This window comes from Cryptomeria japonica, chromosome 4 (genome assembly GCF_030272615.1).
Source record: "Cryptomeria japonica chromosome 4, Sugi_1.0, whole genome shotgun sequence".
NCBI classification, from domain to species: Eukaryota; Viridiplantae; Streptophyta; class Pinopsida; order Cupressales; family Cupressaceae; genus Cryptomeria; species Cryptomeria japonica.
Genome location: NC_081408.1, coordinates 189,506,290 through 189,528,023, shown reverse-complemented (window position 1 = coordinate 189,528,023; position 21,734 = coordinate 189,506,290). Strand labels below are relative to the sequence as shown.

The window sequence follows — 21,734 nt, the reverse complement described above, 5'->3', positions numbered from 1 at the left end:
TCTAGTTCATTGCGTGCTAATTAATTTATGTAAAGAAATTAATGGATCAAATACCTCATTCAAAAGTAAAGAAAGACTCGTTCAAACTCACGTTAGGTAAATCACAAGCGAGGAAAGGAAAATCACGATGTCATTCAATTGCATTGGTAATGACGGTCTCCGTGAAAAAAACAAAAACAAAATTATGAAAGTTCAAAGGAAATAATGATAAAATTCACGTGATCATCTGATGCCATTGAGAATAAAGCCAAACAGTACAAACAAAAGTTTAAAGAAAATCAAGAAAACAATAGAAAGATGACAAAGAAAGGCGATGGGAACTTGGCCTTCAATAAATTAATAAACTCTTTTTATCTCTCTTCTCCCTTCGGCTACTGCATTATAGAAGGGAGGATAAGGTTGTTCATAACATATTGATAAGTTTTGAAGCCTATGAAATTGTTTTGTTAGAAGCAGGAAGCATTAAGTTGTATACAATGGCCGAGCCTGAAACCCAACAAAGCCTGAGCTCTCTGCTCTCCACTGAGGAAAGAGATATCTTCTTGATCAGAAACAATGGAGAACAGGTGTGAGTTTTGCCATTTGGGTGTTTATATTTTCTATTATCCTGTTCTTCTGATTCAAAGCTTCCTAATACTTATTTTTCTATGGGTTTTTTTTTCTTGAATTTGGATTATGTTAACTTTCTCCTGTGTATATGCGGATGGACACAATTGTGTCTATTTGGGTCAAATTTGTTATTGAAACTATTTTCTTTCAAGATTAAAGGATTATGGCGTAGATACTATTCTGTTCTTTTAGATTAGATTTGGTATTTGGTATTCTGTGTACAAAGGCATGTTCATTTCTGAAAATTGCTATTGGGTATTCTGCAGTGTGTTTTATAAGATTAAATTTGTTTTTGATTTATTAACTACTATGTTTTAGATTGAAATTTACTATTGGTTATAGAATATTTTGTGCTTTTAGATTAAATTTGTTATTGGGCAGAATTTTTTAGTAAGTTTACAATATTATTTCTATGTTAATGATGGATGAAGAAGTGTGCTTCTAAAGGTCAATGTTAACAATGAAGTACATAGTTTTCTAAAATATTTATTATTTATATTGAACTAATTACGATTTATCATTATAAAAAATTCATTGTTTGAAATTATTTAGGTTAAAATAAAAAAGTTTGAAGGAAAAATGGTGGGTTGGTATTTTTGTTTGTTCATTCTTGTCTTTTATGTAGGATATTTACCCTTGTTCTTTTGGAATCATATATAAAGTTGGAGGATAATTGAGACTTTGAAATCATCTTTTTGTCTAAAGATGAAGATGAGAAATGAGCAATTATTTGAAGAGCATCAAAAGAATACGTAATGGCTAGCCTTACTACTGTTAGATACACAACCTAGTGAGAAATTATGTTAGGTCTTTGATGTCAAATGCATTCCTGCCCTTATCCTTTTGGGCTAGAAGTGCACAACTATTAACACTTTTGGTGTAAGTATTGTTAGAGATTATGGTGCTAGTTTCTCTATAAAATACAATAGGAAAGATTGTTTATCTCTTCATAAACTCATTGGTTTGCTCTTTCTATAGGGTTCACTCTAAAGCTTATCAAATTTTATAATAATTTGAACAGTAGAGGTGAGGACTTTGAGATCATGTTGATCTCAAGTGACTGAGATACATAATCCTATAGTTGCTCTAAGTTGTTCATTATGATTCTAGAGGAGATACACTAAATCTTAACTTTGAGGAATATATCATGCTAAATGATCATGGATCTTGTAATCAAACAAGGAACAACTCACAAGAGTAGATACAATATTGTTAGGTGTTGTAAGAAGTGAGAACCAAGCTAGGATATGATGCCAATCATTAATAACATGAAACATCACTCAATAGACAATCAAAGATCAAAATAGAAAAATGAAGAGAAATCTAAAAGAGAGGAGGGATGGTTTTTGCTCTGCTAAGGTTTTTTGGCTTTTTTCTATGTATATTATTTGTCATTGTCGTCCTTTCAAATTTACATAGTATTTACCATAGGAGCTTTAGTTTTATAATAGCCCCAACTAGTTTCATACTAGTAGTTGATGTTGGTGTTGACATTTTTGCATCTAGTATTAATGACTCTATTGAACAAGTGACCCCAAAAATTTATGCTAAAATTTTTCAATGACGTATGCCTTTTGATAACCCTGCGGTTTTACCCTTTCCAAAATTTGAATTTGCATGTTAATGCTTGAAGCGACATATGCTTATCGGTTATTTTGTTGGGAGGGTCCCCCCTCAAAGCATACTTTGAGATTGGGTCGCCAAGGCATGGGCCCCTCATGGGATCCATCTTGACAGTGTCCAAAACCTTACCAAAGGATTCATTGTTTTCATTTTGTCGAGGTTAAGCTTGTTTAGGCCATTTTTCCAGAATGGCCCATGGTATGTCAAGTCATCTTTGCTTGTGTTTTAACCTTGGTTTTGAGAATTTTCTATCTCAAATGAAAAGGAACTACATGTTCCTATTTGAATAGAGTTTCCTAGTCTTTTATTGCCATGTTGGCATTTTAGTTTTGCTATTGCTTCTTCCCTTGGGAAGACCATTTGTTTCGAGCTAGACCAATTTTATCATGCCCAACCCCACAAATAGGTATGTGTCAAAATGAATTTTCCTCATGACTTCAAAGACACGATTGGCATTCATATATGAGGTCTTCATCACCCCACATGTGCTTCCATTGCTAAACTTCTAAGCACACGATTAATGGTTGTTCACTAGTTGTTCCAAGGGCCAAAACCCCTCCAAGGGTTGTAGACCCTTCATGTGATCACAAGTTTTCTAAACCTAAAGACAAATGGATGACAATAACTCACCAGGGGAAGTCTACCTCATCTAGCAATGTGTTAAAAACTCCAAGAGCCTACTAATTTGTAGGTAGCACCACAAGTTTCACACCCTTTCAAAGTGAAAGGTAGTGTTTATTATACCATCATTAATATTTATATTCATGCCTCTATTGTGTTAACTCCTTAGCTAGCTTTGGTGCTTATTGATCAACCACATAGTCTATGCCTCTCTTGCAACCCTTTTGGGCACATAGAGGAATGTGAGATTGTTTTAGAAAAATGAAGGACTTGGTTGCCTGGTTTTTAGAACAAATTCTCCTCTCTTGAGGATGAAGATTGTATGAAAGACTTTAAAACATGTATTTCCTCTCATGGAATGTACGAGGTCTCAGTCACCTCACTAAGAATTATTCTATGAGGGATACTCAACAAAATTATCCTAGTATTGACGTGTTGTCTTTAGAAAATCAAGATTTATTTTTTCATGCTTTTTGCAACATGGCAGGTTATTTGGCTAGTTGGCCTGTTTTCTACCTTCAATAATGAGGCTAGTCATGGAGGGGTTGTTGTGCTTTTGGTGCCACTATGGCAATATTATGTGATTGATCATGGATCAAATCCTACTTAATGGTTTGTTTGGATCCTCGTTTTAATAAAAAAATATTGTTTTGGGATTATTAATACTTACGTTCCCAATGATGTTGAAAGATCTTTCATCTAGCACTGGATTCTAGATTCAATGCCTCCTGCCATATGTTTTGTTCAGAAATTTCAATATGGTTAAATTGGTGTCTAATAAAGAAGGGTTCTTTTCTTTTCACTGGACAACTGGTGAATGGGAGGCAACTTCTAGGTGGGAAATGATAGATTCCTTAAATAGTTTGATCATGCCATGAGTATGGCATAATATTTTTGACTTTTTCCTCTTATCAAGATCTTTCAGTAATGCTTCTTCCCAAGGTTACCTTGTCAGACCACTTTCCCATTAAGTTTAGCATTAATTGACAAGTGGGCCAAGAATGGCCTCCCAAAATATATTTTTTTAAACATTTATTTGTTGAGGCACAAGCCCATGTTGGCCTACATACAAAGGGTTTAGAACCTTGAGTGTCATCCTACTTAGCAGTTTGGGTGGATTTCCTAGTGGAACCATGCTATCTGATGCATGCCACACTTTGTTCATATTTGTGACCGCCAACTTTCTATTTTCCACTGATGGTCTTATGAGGCTACCACCACATATCTTTGTTGTGCCATGGAAGCACTTACTGCCAACCCTTTATCTATAAGTTTTAAATTTTGGGTGGCTATGCTTCAGCATCAAAGAAAATTGTTGATGGTTATGTTTCCAGAGGGGCTCAATTCAAAGTCAAAAAAGTGGGTGACCAAGTTTTTAAGGAATTTTTTTGGCTCTTCATTCTTGTCACTGCTCATCAGGTGTAAAAAAATTAAGGCTAGACTGTGTTCTATGGGCTAAAATAAATTATCTAGGCATGTGTATGCGATTATGATAAAGTATTCACTACTCGTGATGCTTCTGCTAAGCAAGAAAAAGCTCTTTAGGATTGCCTTTGGGTAGTTCCACATCAGCTTTATGAGGTTAAACATACCTTCTACAAACAATTGTTCTCCATTAAGGACTTGAAAGAGGCTGTCAATGCTGTGGAAGATGGAAAATCTCCTATTTATGATGGTTTCTCATGTGAGTTATATAAAGCCATTTAGCTTTTGTGGGTTTTTCCCTTCATAAGTTAAATATCTTGAACTTTTCCTAACTATTTGTTAGGTAATTTTATTAGTAGAGGTAATATTAAATTTATACCTAATCCTGGTGATTCAGATGTTATTTGTAATTGGTGGTCAATCATGTTGCTTAATGTCTCCTATAATATTATAGCAAAGGCCTTGGTTCTAAAAAGCTATCATCTTGTTCCTCAAATTGTTCATCCTAAATAAACTAGTTTTATTAAATATAGGTTAATTTTAGATAATATCATTTCCATTTGGGAAGGCATGAAATGGGCCTGACACTCTAAGCAACAAGCCCTATTTCTAAATATTGAATTTATCAAGGCCTATGATCATATTGAATGGCCTTCATTTTGGCTATGTTGGGTACTCTTGGGTTTGGCCTATGCTTTTTTCCATAGCTGGAAAACTTAGACTCACTATGGACTCGACAATCGAAAAATTGGACATCATGGACTTGGACTAAAAAAAAACTAGGGAAAGGACATGAAAAGGAATCGACAAAAAAGAAAACTATACTTTTACAAAAAAATAAAAAAGAAATTAATGTATTTATAGAACATAAGAGCCATAATTGAAACACTACACATGTCATATGATCTCCAAACACTCAATATTTGAAATTTCATCATTCATACTCATAGTTTCAAACTTTAAAATGTATTACAACAACATAAGTTTATAAATGTTTATAAAATTACATATAATGATATGTCCAAACATTAAAAATAGCAAACTAAAGACTACATCTTCCTTTTTTTAGCAATAACAAATGTCAAAGGTGAGGAAAAGTTGAAGAAAAATGTTTTAGCCTTAACTGGGTGTTCTCACCAAGTGGCAAGAGTCCTTCATTAGGACTCGAGATTCCTAACGCTAGACTTGTGAGAGTCCTTAGCACAGACTCAGGAGTCTTTGTCCCATAATCTCTTGGACTCAGCTCCCAAGTTTGTGGCCAGTGAACTCAACCTTCCAACAAAATTGGGAGTCTTGGTGAGTCTATGGTGAGTCTGGAAAGTCCTCAAACTATGCTTTATTCAATCTATGCAAATGCTCTTTTTGGATGCCTCTGTGTACATCACCATCAATGATCACTAGTTTGCTAATTTTTGGGATTCACCATTTTGTCAGTTAAGGGTGTCCCCTTTCTCTATATCTGTATATTATTATTGTTGAAGAATTTGGGTATTTGTTGAAAAGCTTTATCTCTTCTAGGTGAGTTAGAGGAATTGCGCTACCCAAGTCATCTAACCAGTTGGTAAATAGGCACTTTATAGTTGATTATCATGCTCATTGAAGAGGAGAAAAATATCAAAGAGGTTCTTTAATGCCTTGACACTTTCTACTTGGCTTCTAGTTCTATAGCATAAAACTCAGTGCTATCATCAATCCTTCCTTCTCGTTCTTTCTTGGATTTTGGGGTATGGGTGGAAGTTTATTGGACATGGGGAAATATTTTATTTTATAGGCATTCTTTTTCCTTTTAGGCCTCCCCTGTGGACCTTTGGAATGCAGTCCTTGCCAAAATTCAAAAGAGATTCTGTTCTTGGATTACTAAACCACTTTCACTAGTTGGAATATTTTAGGTTTTCTCTAAAATTCTTGTGGCCACCAATGTGTATTATTCTTCTTGTTGGGCCCCCTCTAACGCCTCAGATATAAATTTGTAAAAATTCCCTTGTGACTTTTGTGGGCCTCTTTTAAAGACCACAAGGGTTTTCACCATTTTGCTTGGGAGTTTTGTTGCTTTCCACATGATTATGGTGGTCTTGGGCTCCTTTTGACCCAAAGACCAGGCTTTAACTCTTTGTGCCAAATGGATTGTGTGTGTTATTTCTACTAATGAGGCCTAGAATATTCTTCTTAAACATTGCATTTCTTCTAGTTTTTTGTCCTATAGGCCTAGTTGGAAGGGTATTATCTTTCAAACCATTATTTTTTATGAAAGATGTTTTTCATATCGAGGGAACTTTTATTTTCAAAAGTATCTAACATGCTTGGGAAGCCATTAAGCCTTGGTTCTGGTGGTCCAACTTCTTCTTTCGAGAAAAGTTATATTTCAAGTAGCATAAGCTCTGGGGATCTCTTCTCATTCAGATTCAAGGACATCCCCTAGCTCACGTGCCTTGTATTTGTGCCTTGCGATTTCATAAAAAGGGGGTTTGTATGTCCCATGATTTGTTCTCAAGAGATTTTGTGAATCTTCATTCTTGGGAATATTTGAAAGTTGAATTCTATCTTTTATGATCAGATGAAGAGTCATTCAACACAGTTGTGTCGGATGTGTCTTTGAATATGCTATACAAACTTGGAATTCATTGTATGAGACCTTGGAGGAAGGATTAGTGCTGGCATCCTACACTAGCTTTTACAATTATAAGCCATTCCTAGATTACCATTTTCTCTCTTTGCACCTTACCATGGTACCTACTTTAAGCTTATGGTGGCATTTGTAGTCACCTCAGTCTAATTTTTAGTGATATTTTCACAACATGTGGTTGGATATCATTGAGCCTAAACTTACCCATTTATTAGTGTATTCTTTTCCAAGGATTTCTTGTAGGATCTTTCCTTAGGTATATTGGGATTGTAGACACTTTTTGTTTGTATTAAGGCCAACCAAAATTTTTAAAAATCTCTTCTAGTTTTTTCATTGTTCTCAAAATTTATGAAGTTGGATTCATGACTTCTTTCACCCCTTTCAAACTTAACATTTTTCTTGGCACATGGTTCTTTTTGGGGAATGGCCTCACATTCCCTTCAAGTATGCTTAGATTTGACATTCTTTTAGTGTGGAGATTCTTTATTTCTTATGAAAAATAGGAATGCTATTATTTTTGCTCACAACTCTACTGATACTTATATTTTGGTTTTTATGGAAGCCTCTATTTGTAATAATGTTATGCTTCAAATTCAAGTTCAAGTGAATAAAGTTGCATTGTAGGTGGCCCACCTCCAAGAGTTACATATCACTAGGGTAATGCCTCTTGTACTATGGCTAGGGTCCCCCTAGAAAGTTTAACTTCCCACAACTATTCTTTGCCTTGTGGTTGTAGTTACCTCAAAAAAATTACTCTCTGTCTTTAATTCTAAAGCCTTTTCTCAATACCATCATACTCGTAGACATTATATTGAAATATTTATGCACTATATTAATGAAATCCAAGACTTCACTAATTCTAACATCATAAGGCCATGCAAGTGTGAGAAAAATAGATGTATATCATTAGTTATATTGTATTATGTATTTCTCTTTACAAGTTTTTGATTCAATTACTCTTTGTATATCAAAATCAAGGAGCACATATGAGATATGCAAGAATAGTGATTTATATCTAAAAATAAATTTAGTTACTTTTTGGGTAGGTCCTTTCTTGCAATAAACAAGGTCAAGAAATGTAAGCTATCGCACACCTATCCTCCAAAGTTTAGATGAAAATACTAAAGGAACAAATTTAATACTAGTTCAAATGTTCTAATAGAATGATAAGAAAGTGATAAAATCTAGATGAAAATGATTTATTTCAATAATCATGGGAATATATTTAATAGAAAAGCATCCTAAAGTATGCAAACACTACATAAAGTAGTAAAATCAAAAACATGTATTTGAGGGCATCCCTTACCATTATCCTTCTTGAACCTAGGCACCTTGATGTATATAGGTAGTGGTGTACCAAGCATAGGTGTATATAGATATTGTGTCTATAATAGTGAGTGAGAAAAACAAAGAAGTGCTAATTAAAGTATTAAATATTTGGCTTTGTAAGTGATGTAGAGTGAGTTGCCTCTCACCTATTTGTGCTACCTTGTCTAGGTATCTCCTCCAAGATACACAAGAACCATCCAACGATTATACCCCTCACACCCTCAAAGGGTCTACAAGTATTTCCCTCTATGACCTTCCCAAGATCCTTAGGCTAGGATAAGAACTTGTTGTTTTGTGAGTTCCATTTTCTTGATTAGGAGACCATGTTTTCCCACTCTCTTTCACACTCAACCTGAGAGTTCAACCCCTCTAGCTACCATAGAATCTTCATTCCCAACACTACACACATAAGGATGGATGATTTTGGAAGGATTCCCAAACCCACTCCTTGTTCAAGAGATTTATCATTTATCGGTTTGGGGTTTTACAAACAAACTGCACTTTTAGGCCTAATAGGAGACCTAATTCTAGTAGCCCTGTCAGCGAGGTATTATTCATTTACCGGTTAAAATTCCTTAACAATCCTATGGAATCTCTTACATTCCAAACACTATTTTGGGGTTTACATATAATATTGCAAAATTGGAGGTGGGTTTTGTCATTAACATATCTAACCTTTACCAGGCAAATTAGGCCTAATTGCCCCTTCCTAGGCCTAGAAAGTAGGGATTGGTCAAAACTCCTTCACCGGTCCATTTGCCTGAGTGAATTTATGATAGTTTTGAGTCTGTTCTTCCATATGGAATTCCATTCCAATCATACTTCACCTCCAGCCACCGGAATCACCCAATTAGGGCCTTTTATCCATATACCAAATGCTTGCCAACTCAACGTGCCAAGCCTAGGGTATGGTGGCAAATATTTGATTTAGCTTCCCTTGACTCAAAACCAAAAATAAAACATAGTATACAATTCAACCTAACATTCCACAAGGTTTCAAAGAGGATATCCACCATGGAATGTTAGGTTGGAGCCATTTTGCTCTCAAAACCCTGGTTTTTAGGACCTTTGAACCCGCCTGCAACAAAATGAAGATTATTCACAAACTGCAACACTTCAAGACTCCAAACCCCCCCAAAAATGAAGCTAATACACCAGTCTAACAATCCACGATCCTATTTTGGGATTATCAATCCATATAGGTTGTACAAACTTGCAAAGAACAGGCGGTAACTAAAAAAAACACACCAAATGGGAAACCAAAACTTTTTTTTTTCTTCAAATCTTCAAAAAATGATTATCATTGGTCTTTCCAAGCCTTATACTAGCCTTGGAGTAGTTACACATGCTCACAACCAATTGTGACAACCAACTAGCCATTTGTGTATGAAAATGTTGCAAAGTTTCTATGAGCAACGTTTGCAACTTTTGCAATTTGTTCCATAGGTGAGCAACTTTACTCAAACCCAAACTTAGTCATTTTCAATTGACTCCTATGACCTTAACAACCTCAAAACAATATCAACCAACCTACATTAACCCCAAAACAACTTATCCTATTGAGTGCTCTACCTGGCACCCTTAAGAGCTCACATACCAATATTGGCCAAACAAAGACTCTTAGGGCCCTTACATTCATTTGAGAACACACTCAATGGCCTCTTGGCCTTATTACAAAAAAAACTAAAAACATTATTCCAAAATCCTAGAAACAAACTCAACACAAATTGCTAAGTGCCCCTACATCTATAAGTAACTATTATCATACATGAGTTAGTTAAGGATGGGATCAATAGTATATGTATGAGAAGTAGAGGTATGCAATCTTTTATATGTGAATATAGTAGAACCTAGAGGCTAAGAGGTGTCAATGGTTCCTCTTAAGAAATTAGAAGAAGATCCACCAAAAGGAGAAAATAATGTGGTTGTGGGTGTAGTAGTGATCATGTGCATAGTAGGTACTAGCATCAATGTACGAAGTTGTGTGCTAGTAACATATGGTTGAGAATCTAGTGGGTTTCTAGAAACTAAAGTGTAGGATAGAACATTATTATGTATAATTAATTCCAATTCTTAAAGAATTTTTCTAGAGTGAAGAGTTGTTAAATTAGAATATTGCAAATAGTATGAATGAAAAGAATAAATTATATTAGTGTTGTTGGTTAAAAATGTTTGATAGTTATGTCAGTTCAAATATAAATTTTGGATTCAAGAAAAAGAGGAATTTTAGAGTTTAGTGTCGTAGTGTGTACTCCTTTAATTAGTGAGTCCAATTTCACAATCTCTTAGCACTCATTTTAGTTTTTCCATTCCTTTAAGTATTTTGGAACCATTTCTTGCCTTGAGTTAATCCTCAATTCAAGAATATGAGGCTTATCCTATTTTAAAACATCAACACATTTCTATTTGAGATCTTATTTTAAGTGTGCCCTTTTTTTCTATTTTATTTTAAGTCTATTGTGGTTCTTGCTGGAATAAAGGAACACTGAGAGGGGGGGGGTGGTGAATCAATATTTTGCAATTTTTAACTTTATTAACTTGTTCTTTCAACCACTTAATGCAAATGAACAAAAGAAAGATGCAAAAATAGAAAGAAAGCAACAACACCATAACACCAAAAATTTATACGTGGAAAACCCGATCAAGAGAAAAACCACGATGGGAATGAGACCCATAAAATGAGTATATTCAAATATAATGTTTATAATGGAATGTACATGCATTCAAACACATTTCCTAGAGCTCACTGCTCAAAACAAAGAAGGGATACAACCCTAGGAAGACTCACTGTCTTACAATGTCTTTTACAAAAGATAATTGGAATGTCTAAACTGAAAAACAACATCTACAAATGCCAAAGTATAGTTCCAATTAAGCACAAAACATTTGATCTCACACTGCTCCATTTTGCTACTCTATTCCACTGATCTGCAATATTCCAGAGCATAAATCCTTCACTTGTGCACATGAAACTGTGTACAATCGATCACAAACACTTTCCACACACACATCGAGATTCAAAATGATCATATTCATCTGTTTTATATATCCACAACATGAAATTAGGTCTTCTACATGTCGGCTTCAAGAACACATAACATATAATGAAACGTGCATACATAGTTGTCTCAATCCAAAATCCAATGCATATGCGGACCAAAAAGAATTGTCCACATGCTTCCTACATGTCTGCTAAATATCCTCAATCACAAAAACAATAACCAAAATTACTTCATCAATTATGCACAAAGATCATCTATTCAAAATAGTCATACCACCCTGCTCAACACAAAAACCTGTACACTGAATCTTCTAACTCACACAACAATCATCACCGGAGGCTAAGCTTCTAGAATAAGGTACTCCAAACATCTAACTATCTTCCTCTAGCTCCACAACACAAAATATTCAACGAAAAATGAAATGCCAACCAAAATACTGCATTTTGTCGGATGTCTTGTTTTAACTCACTAGACTTAACCAGATCTTCATTTTGACTTCCAATAGGATCAAATCACACACTATAGATGAAATATCTGACTTGGGTTTCCATCAATGACAACACTAAATGATCTATACAGTGTCTCTTGCCAACAATTTTATCTTATTTTAAAGATCAAATCACTTTTTCCTCCACTTAAATATTGACAATCCTTATATAAATTAAAAATCCAATATCAAGGCCCTATTATCTAACTTTCCTTAATATTCAGGCCTATTTTATCAGGGTGATGTAGCTTAGCTACAATGTTCGATGTTTTTTGGCTGAAATTTAGCAAGGATAATCTATTGGCCTTGACATTTCCATATCTATCCTTGAAGTTGGGATACATGACTATTTTAAGTTAAGCCATAAATTTAAAATGCATTGAGAACCCTATCCAAGACATCATCTCTAATTCATTATATACTCTAAAAGTTTCATTTCAAGAGCAATTATTATTCTTTAAGAGAAAATCTAAGTTTAAGGAGAATTAAGATAAAGCAAGGCATCTTCAAGTATGTTTTCATGATGGATTTTGTGACAATTTATCATGTTTTTTATTAAGGACTAAATAGGTTTTGAGGGGAACTGAAGCCCCTTACAATATATTTTGAAGGGACCTACAACCCTTGGATTTTACACAGATTTGGAATCCAAATAAAGATAGTTGCACAAAGTTGTGATCATCACCAACCAGGAGCCCAACCACAACCTAAAATAAAATTCTAATCCTTAAAGAACTAGCTAAAAGAAAGGAAGGCCAAAGACTCCAAAGAAGACAACTCACTATGGGATTTACCTATCTCCCCCAACCATAAAAAATGGGTTTTGACAAGGATCCCATAAAATTAACTTTGAGAAGAGCCATCATGGAGCGCTCCTTACCCAACAAAATCTCCACATTGATAGGAGAAAGAGGCAAGAGAAAACAACAACAACAACTCCCTCACAACCAAAAGATAGGGAAACAACAACCCCTAAACAACTTGGAGAATGGGTCGACACTTTAAAGCATAAAATACTTGGAAGATACCAAAAAAATCCAATAGCTCCATCTCCATAGGAGTAGTCGAAACTGATTTGAAAAACCAACCTTGTAGTACATAATTGAGTAGCACCTCCAAAAAACATCTGCATCCTCCATCTCCACCTCTATAGGAGACAACTTCATCTCTAAAGAAAGAGCAGAAGAGAACCAAAGAAGCCAAGAGATATACAAAACCAAGACCAACCAAGCAAAATTTACCTCAATAGGAGAGACAAAGGTTGGACTAAAGGGAGAGGCAAGGAAAGCCCCCAAGAAGAAACTCCAAAAAAGATAGATAAGAAATACAAGGAGACCTAGAACCTCGAGTTCCAGGTCACATCAAAAGATAAGAAATACAAGGAGACCTAGAACCTCGAGTTCCAGGTCACATCAAAAGATAAGAAATACAAGGAGACCTAGAACCTCGAGTTCCAGGTCACATCAAAAGATATACTCAAATGAAACACCACATCAATAGGAGATCCATGAATGAGCTAGAGAAGTACAAAACCCTAACCTAGGAACCAACCACAAAACTAGGCCCATAAGACAATAGGGCTAGAAGCACCCCAAAGAATAAAGGAAAGCTGTTGGTGTAAATAAATATTCATTATGGATATTATTACACTTTACTTAAGTTAACTTAGGATAATGCATCTCTTTGTAGTTTGGATTTGAGACACTTAAGGAAGTGTGCACATAGGGATAGAGCTTGTAGGAGAAATCCCACCTTTTGTGGTCTTATTTTGTTGTTACACTCCACATTCGGTGGGTCATCCACCTCTTGTGGAATATTATATTATTTATCCTACCTACCCCTAGTATTTCTTACCTACCCTTATTTCTCATTGAGCCACATGTCATATTTGTGTGCTCATACATCCATATGGCCTTGCCTATATAAGCAGGCCTATATTCATTGTATTGGTTAATCCAGTTGATCATTTTGCATATTGATGAGAATACAGTTTGTTCTTATCATTCTATTGTCTCTCTTTTTATGCTTTTCATTGTGCCCTTGATCTTGGCAAAATCCTACATGGTATCAGAGCTATTGGGGCTTCATTGATTAGTTTTTTTGGAGACTTTTTGGAGGCTTCTATTTTCGGATTTGGGGATCTTCATTTTTTGGGGGCGTCGTACAGTGATTTGGACATCACCGTTGAATCCGGGAGGTCGTTTCCATAAATTTCAACTATAAAGTTGACCTATTTTGGTGAGAAATTTTTTTTCCCCATTTTGGCTATTATCGTACGGATTTCAAAATTTTTTTTATAATTTTTCGAAAAAAAAAAATTTTGAAAAATAAAAAAAAGCGATTAAAAAAAATCAAAATTTTTTTTTGGGGTCCACAGACCCCCAACTCGTGCTTTCCATACTCTGTCATTGTTTTGCAGCTTTTTACGGGCTGCGCCGCCTGTACTTCCCGGTCTTTACACTTGCTCCGGCTGTTTACGTTGTGGTACTCCCGCCAGTCTGTCCGCCGGTCGGGCCCTACCACCGACGACACCTCTCCTCCCCGCCGCACAATGGCCGCTCACCCAGCTACCGCCCGAGCAGGTCCCACCGCCGTGTACTCTCCTCGGCCGCCTCACTCTGCACGCTGCCGCCGCCACCTCCAGCGACCTCGGCTCCCAGCCCGACGGTCTCTACTTCTCTGACGACGCCTTCCCCCACCGACGTCCACTAAATTGATGGACCCGCATCTGCCACTAGCCCGCAGTCAACACCGTACGCTCTATCACTATGCCATGTCATCCGTACGGTAGCCCAGTCAATTGCACAGTCATCGCGCCCAGTCAGCAGTCCGTACGGTATGGACGCCCAGTCAGCAAGGAGGTGAAGTTTTTGCGATGATCATATAGCCGTCAAATTTAAGATAGTAAACTGTTGACATCAGCACCACATCAGTAGACTTTTGAAATTTTTCAACCCCTCTCCATTGAGCTTTTCAATTTTGCAGTCCAACTTTGAAAGGCCATATCTTGCTCATTTTTGCTCCTTTTTTGGTGCAATTTTTTTTGAAATGGGCTAAAATTTCATGATCTTCGTAGTGGTGTGGTTATTTTTTGATTTTGGTGCATAGGTTTTTCAGAATTTTTAGATTCTCTCAGCTGTACCTATCCAATCCTCAATTCTACAACTTCAAAGGCCTCGTTTGAGCTCATACGACCTCCTTTTTAGGTGTTGTTTATTTTGAAAGTGCATATTTTTTTGTCTACTTTCATAATCTATGATCAGATTTCAGATATTTTGAGTGGAAATTGTACTTTCAGATATTGGTCTTATTTGGCCTATTAGGTACTTATAAATTGCTTGGATCTTAGTTAGATATCTTGCATTATCAGTTTGAGTCTCTTTTGGCCTTCTTGAGGCAGTTGTAAAATTATAATCAGAAGTCCACTTTGCCATTTTTTGCAAGTGGCCCATTGTATACGCACTAAGTATAAAGTGCCAAATCATCACTTTTGGGCGGGGGTTCTTTGATTGAGTGAATTTGGGGGGGGGGTGTCTTGTATGATTGTGCCTCTCTCTGTGCTCTTTCCATTTTTTGTTGCAATGAGTCCTAATAAATTTGCACCTTTAACTCCACATAATTATGCATCATGGAAAATTAAAGTATGGAGTAAATTAATGGAAAAGGGTCTCACACATTACATAGATGGAACAATAACAACACCACTTGATCCTAAGGCTGATCCAAATGCTCAATTAGAATGGCTCACAAAGAATTGCATGGCTCTTGGAACTTTGCGCAAGTATGTATCAGATGACCTCATTTTTCACATTGAGAAGTTTAAAACAATCAAAGAGGCTTGGGATATGTTTCAGAAATTGTATGGTCAAGTTGATGAAATCAGAGGCTATCAGATTGACAATGAGCTCACCAACTTGGATACCAGGAGTTTTGATACAATCCAAGATTATGTCACCAAAGCAAATGAGCTAAGAGCAAAGCTTAAGGATTGTGGAATTGACAAAAAGGATGCTCAGTTGATATTCAACTTGTTGGACAAGCTTGCACCAGAATATGCAGCATTTGTGTCTAGCTTCCAAACTCATCGTTTGACAGTGGGGAGTTCCTATGTTATGCCTTCATTTGATGCTTTCACAGAAATGTTGATATTGGAACAATCTAAGTTGTTGAACATGGGGCTTCTCAAGTCTTCAAAGTCTAAGGCTTTGGTGGCAAATCAAGGGAATCAAGGAAGTCAAGACAAAGATTCCAACAAGAAGAAGAAGCACTCTAAGTCTAAGCCATACTAGGAAAAAGGACAATCATCCTCTCCATCAGAAGGAGATTTTTCATCCTCTTCCAAGAAGGGGACACCACCTAAGAAGGATAAACCAACTTGTGCATATTGCAAGAAGTATGGTCATGATGAGCATCGATGCCATGCAAAGCAAGTTGATGAGTTAACTAATCTTCTTAAGAAAAACAACATCAACTTGCCATCCGCCTACACAAAGAAGGATTCATCTCCTTCCTCTTCCTCACAGTCTAAGGGAAAAGGGCAAGCATTTGTGGCTACAACAGGTTCTTCATAGCAATGGATACTTGACTCGGGTGCCTCATATCACATGGGTTCTACAAAGGAGCAGTTTTCTTCATTGGAGCCATCTAAGGTACCTCACATTTACATAGGTGATGATACACAAGTAGAGGTTGAAGGGAAAGGTTCAGTTGACATGGATGATGGAACATTTGAGAATGTTCTCTATGTTCCTAACTTGTCTACCAACCTTCTCTCCATCTACCAAATCACTCACTATGAAAATGGGAAAAAGGTTGAGTTTACACCAGATTCAGTTGTGGTAAAGGAACTTGATGATGATGCCTTGGTAGCAGTGGGACAAGTCAATGACAACTCAAGGCTTTATTCATTATCCCACTTTGTGCCAAGTTCACCTTCTAGGGCCTTGCTTACTCATTCAAATTCAGAAAGTAAGCTATGGAATGAGCAGTTTGGTCACCTCAACTACCACTGTCTTCAACAGATAAGCACTAAAGACATGGTCATAGGTCTACCTTGAATCAATTTTTCAGAGGGTGTATGTTTAGGTTGTTCCATGGGCAAGCATCCCGAAGAGAAGTTTGATAAGGGGAAAGCTTGGAGAGCTTTGGAAGTTCTTCAACTTGTTCACAACGATGTAGCAGGTCCATTTTCGGCACCTTCATTGATGACTACTCCCGCTTCACTTGGGTCTACTTTCTTATTCATAAGAGTGAAGTATTTGATAGATTTTAGGACTTCAAGACTCGTGTGGAGAAGCAATCAGGGAAAGTGGTCAAGATTCTTCGCACAGATAATGGAAGGGAATATGTGAACAAAAGACTTGAGGATTTTTGTACATTTGAGGGGATTGATCTTCAGCAATCTGTAGCATACACTCCACAGCAGAATGGGGTTGCAGAATGCAAGAATAGAACTCTCAAAGAAATGGCTAGCTGTATGATACATGCACGTTCTCTTGATCCCGCCTTTTGGGCAGAGGCTATCAGTTGTGCCACACACATCCAGAATCGGGTTCCTCACAAAGCTTTGCAAGGTATTACTCCTTTTGAAGCTTGGGCTAGTAGGAAACCAATTGTGAGACATTTCAGAGTCTTTGGGTGTCTAGCATGGGCTTGCATACCTCCGTAGAAACGCAAGGCGTTGGAACCTCAGAGTCGACCTTGCATATTTGTTGGATATCCTGAGGGTGTTAAGGCATACAGATTGATGGATCCAGAGACACATGAGGTGTTCATTGAGAGGAGTGTTCACTTTGAGGAAAGCTCTCCTAGCTTAGCCTCTCTACCTCCTCCACCTTCCTCCATTGTGGATAGTGATGTTAGTGATTCAGATGATGAGACTCCTTCAACTCTGACTTGCAGGGTTACACCTCCGCAGGGTCCACTTGCAGTTGAGGAGCCTCGTTCTCCACCTCCACCTCGACTTTGTTGGGCTCGACAGACACTTGAGTCTGTAGGTTCTCTTGTTGGGGATCCTTTAGATACATGGAGAAATTGATCACAACATCAGGATCTACCACATGCATTCATTGCTACTGCTTCCGATCCACAAAGATTTAGGGAAGCATCAGGGGTTCCTGAGTGGGACCAAGCTATGGAGGAAGAGTATAGTTCCTTGATGAGGAACAACACATGGGATCTAGTCCATCTCCCTAAGGGGAGAAAGATGGTTCGATGTAAGTGGATCTATTGGACCAAGTATGCACCCGATGGTAGTGTGGATAAGTATAAGGCTTGGCTTGTTGCAAAAGGTTTCTCTCAGGTTGCAGGTGTTGACTATACTGAGACCTTTGCACCCGTAGCCAAGATGAACTCCATTTATTTGACTCTTGCTATTGCTGTAGCTCATGGTTGGGTTGTACATCAGATGGATGTGAAGAGTGCTTTTCTTCATGGTGATCTTGATGAGGAGATTTATATTGAGCAGCCACAGGGTTTCATCCAAGATACTTCCTTGGTTTGTAGACTAAGGAAATCTCTCTATGGCCTTAAGCAGGCCCCTAGGGCTTGGTACACCAAGATGGATTCCTTTCTTCTCTCCGCAGGGTTCACCGGGTGTCATTCCAATCTGAATGTCTACATTTTGTGACAGGATGACTCTCACTTGATACTTGTGCTCTATGTTGATGACTTGATCATTACAGGGAGTACTTCATCCATCATTAGCAGGGTCAAATCTGCTTTGCATGACAGATTTGCTATGATTGACTTGGGTCTTTTGCACTACTTTCTCAGGATAGAGATTTCACAATCACCTTCTAGGATTACATTATCACAACCCAAGTATGCTCTTGATCTACTTGCATGCTTTCATATGGCTGATTGTAAGCCTGCCTTGACTCCCTTTCTTTCAGGAGTCAAGCTTGAGGCTCAGTGTTCTTCTCCACCAGTTGATGCCACTTTGTATCGTCAGCTTGTGGGTAGTCTCATCTACTTGACTCATACACACCCTGATATTTCATTTGCAGTTGGCATGGTTTCTCGCTTCATGCAAGAACCACATGAGCTTCATTGGAAAGCAGCTAAACGCATCCTTCATTACATCCAGGGTACACATCACTATGGGATTCACTATGCAGCAGGCACAGGACTTCGCTTGGTTGGTTACATAGACTCTGATTGGTCTGGCGATCTTGATGATCGTAAGTCTACTTCTGGTTATAGTTTTCACCTTGGTTTGGGCCCCATTTGTTGGCAAAGCAAGAAGCAACATGCTATTGCTCTCTCTTCAACTAAGGTTGAGTATCGAGGCGCTGTTAACACAGCGACTGAGACCATTTGGCTCCAGTAGATTCTCATAGAGTTTGGATTCACCACTCCACGAGTTCTACATTGCGACAATCAGAGTGCTATTGCAATCTCGAAGAACCCGGTCCAGTACTAGCAGACCAAACACATCGAGATTCATATGCACTATATCCAAGAGCTCATCCAGGAGCAGGTCATTGATTTGGAGTATTGTCCTACAGCAGAGCAAGTTGCTGACATATTCACCAAACCTTTCACCGAGAGTAAGTTCCAGTAGTTGCAAGCTCTCTTGGGGGTGTGGGATGTGTCATTAGAGGGGTCAGCTGACTTCTTCTTCCTCTCTTATGGGGGGGACTTTTTCCTCTTTGAGGTTTTGTCCTTCTTCTTTGAGAGTCTTTTGTACATTCATCTCTCTTTTGGGGGGGAGTTTTTTCCCACTGGGTTTTCTCCCTTTCTCCGTTTGTGAGAGATTGCATTGCATGGTTTTGCTTGCATTTGCATATTGTACATGGGTACCTATCATGGTCTAGTAGCCAGGACCCATCTTGCATTGTTGACTTGAGTCTTCATTCCCCTAAGTTGCACTTAAGGGGGGGTGTTGGTGTAAATAAATATTCATTATGGATATTATTACACTTTACTTAGGTTAACTTAGGATAATGCATCTCTTCATAGTTTGGATTTGAGACACTTAGGGAAGTGTGCACATAGGGATAGAGCTTGTAGGAGAAATTCCACCTTTTGTGGTCTTATTTTGTTGTTACACTCCACATTCGGTGGGTCATCCACCTCTTGTGGAATATTATATTATTTCTCCTACCTACCTCTAGTATTTCTTACCTACCCTTGTTTCTCATTGAGCCACATGTCATATTTGTGTGCTCATACATCCATATGGCCTTACCTATATAAGCCGGCCTATATTCATTGTATTGGTTAATCCAGTTGATCATTTTGCATATTGATGAGAATACAGTTTGTTCTTATCATTCTATTGTCTCTCTTTTTATGCTTTTCATTTTGCCCTTGATCTTGGAAAAATCCTACAAAAGCTATTAATAAAGAAGGCATTATAAACAAATATTATAGCACCAAGGCCCACCTCCTCACAATAGAGACCAAAGTTGAGGATAGGAATCCTCATCGACTTAGTCAAAAACAACACACACCAATATGCACCCTAAATGGCACCGGGAGGAAGAATAGAGGCCAAACAGAAAAGGCCATCACCACACATAGCTTTGGCTTGCACAACCACATGCCTCCTAGAATCATACCTACTACACCCATCTTTAACCAACCACCAAAGCCACGACTCGGGGAAGGTATAGGGAGCATAAAAAATAGAGGGCAAAAACAATGCAACTAGCACAACCCTAACCATAGGAACAAACAAGATCCAAATGAAGACCCAATAGAGAAAAGAAAAAAATAAATAAATATGGAAAAATGCACCACCATATTTGCAAGCTTATACAACCACCATAGAGGATATGCCCCTCTAGACAGAAATAGGGTCCATCAAAGATCCCCCACACTGCATCAAATGGATGTACAAAGTGTATAGAAGGGAAATGAACTAGTAGATAACCCCTAAACTAGGAAAATAATTATTGTTATTTCCATCATCCTCTCCATCTTTGACATAATCTATAGTGCCTCCACCAACAAAAACCCTACTACAATCCTCAGTGAAGTGGTGACTAGATAGGGAACAAAAGGCACCACATCGCCTATCAAGCAAGGAAAAGAAGTAGGACCAACAAACACCATGAGGCCTCCCAATGGCATGAAGAAAGAGGGCCATACAAGAACCCAACACAAAGAGCTTCATCCACCTGATCCAAAAAGCTAGGGCAAAAACCCTCGTTTGCACCACAACCCACTATATGAATAGATAGTCGCCACCAATAGAAAAAACTAAAAAAAGAAAGATCCCATAAATGCAAGAAGATGCCAAGAAAAATCATCATCTTCATCTGGGTCTCCATCTTCCCTTGCTTCTGCAAATTTAACCAAATCCCTAGCCCCTCCTCCACATGCGTGATCCATTACTGACTAGTGATTTTTAAAGAGTGAGTTGTTAGTAATAACATGATGACTGTGATTAAAACTGTAACAATTTATCATGTTATTGCATCAACACATGTAGTAATTATCTTATGAGTATTGCATCATCAATTAAAGCTATAATCATTTCAATTAAGCATTATCATTCAATAATTTCATTTTAGATTTAGGCTATGCCTATAAGGGTAAACTTTTTCTTTCTAATAATCATTGTTGTATAGTTAATTCCAACCTAGGGTTTGACTTAGGAAAGCCCCTTTACAACTCAACACCATTTTCCTCCTCTTTTATGAATTTAGAGGCTTAAAAATAGGTTTCAAATTAGGAATTGTAGTATCATAAAGTTGCAACCTCTGCAATTTTAACTATATTTTAGGTCCTCACTCAGCGACGACATCTTCCTTCCTAATCGAGACCCCTTTTTTGCATTTTCATCCTTGAACCCTCCTTGTCTAGACTATAGACCCTGCCCAAGCCCCAAAATAGGGCAGGATAGGGGCATGGTACCACTTTCCCCACCCCTTAGGGTGGCCCTAAGTTAGGTTTTCCCGGTCTCCTATGCATAATTTTCCTTCGGGGTTTGTAATTCCTCTTTGTCAACCTTCGGTGGTTGAAAAATAATCCTTGAGGCATATATTAAAGGGGATTCAATTCCCTC

The 21,734-nt window shown here is 37.5% G+C and overlaps 1 pseudogene; it reads left to right on the top strand.

Annotated features, from left to right (window-relative positions):
- The first annotated feature begins 290 nt into the window (after nucleotides 1-290).
- The window catches only part of LOC131027787 (probable nucleoredoxin 1-1), a 166,272-nt pseudogene continuing 144,828 nt past the window's right edge, over nucleotides 291-21,734 (top strand).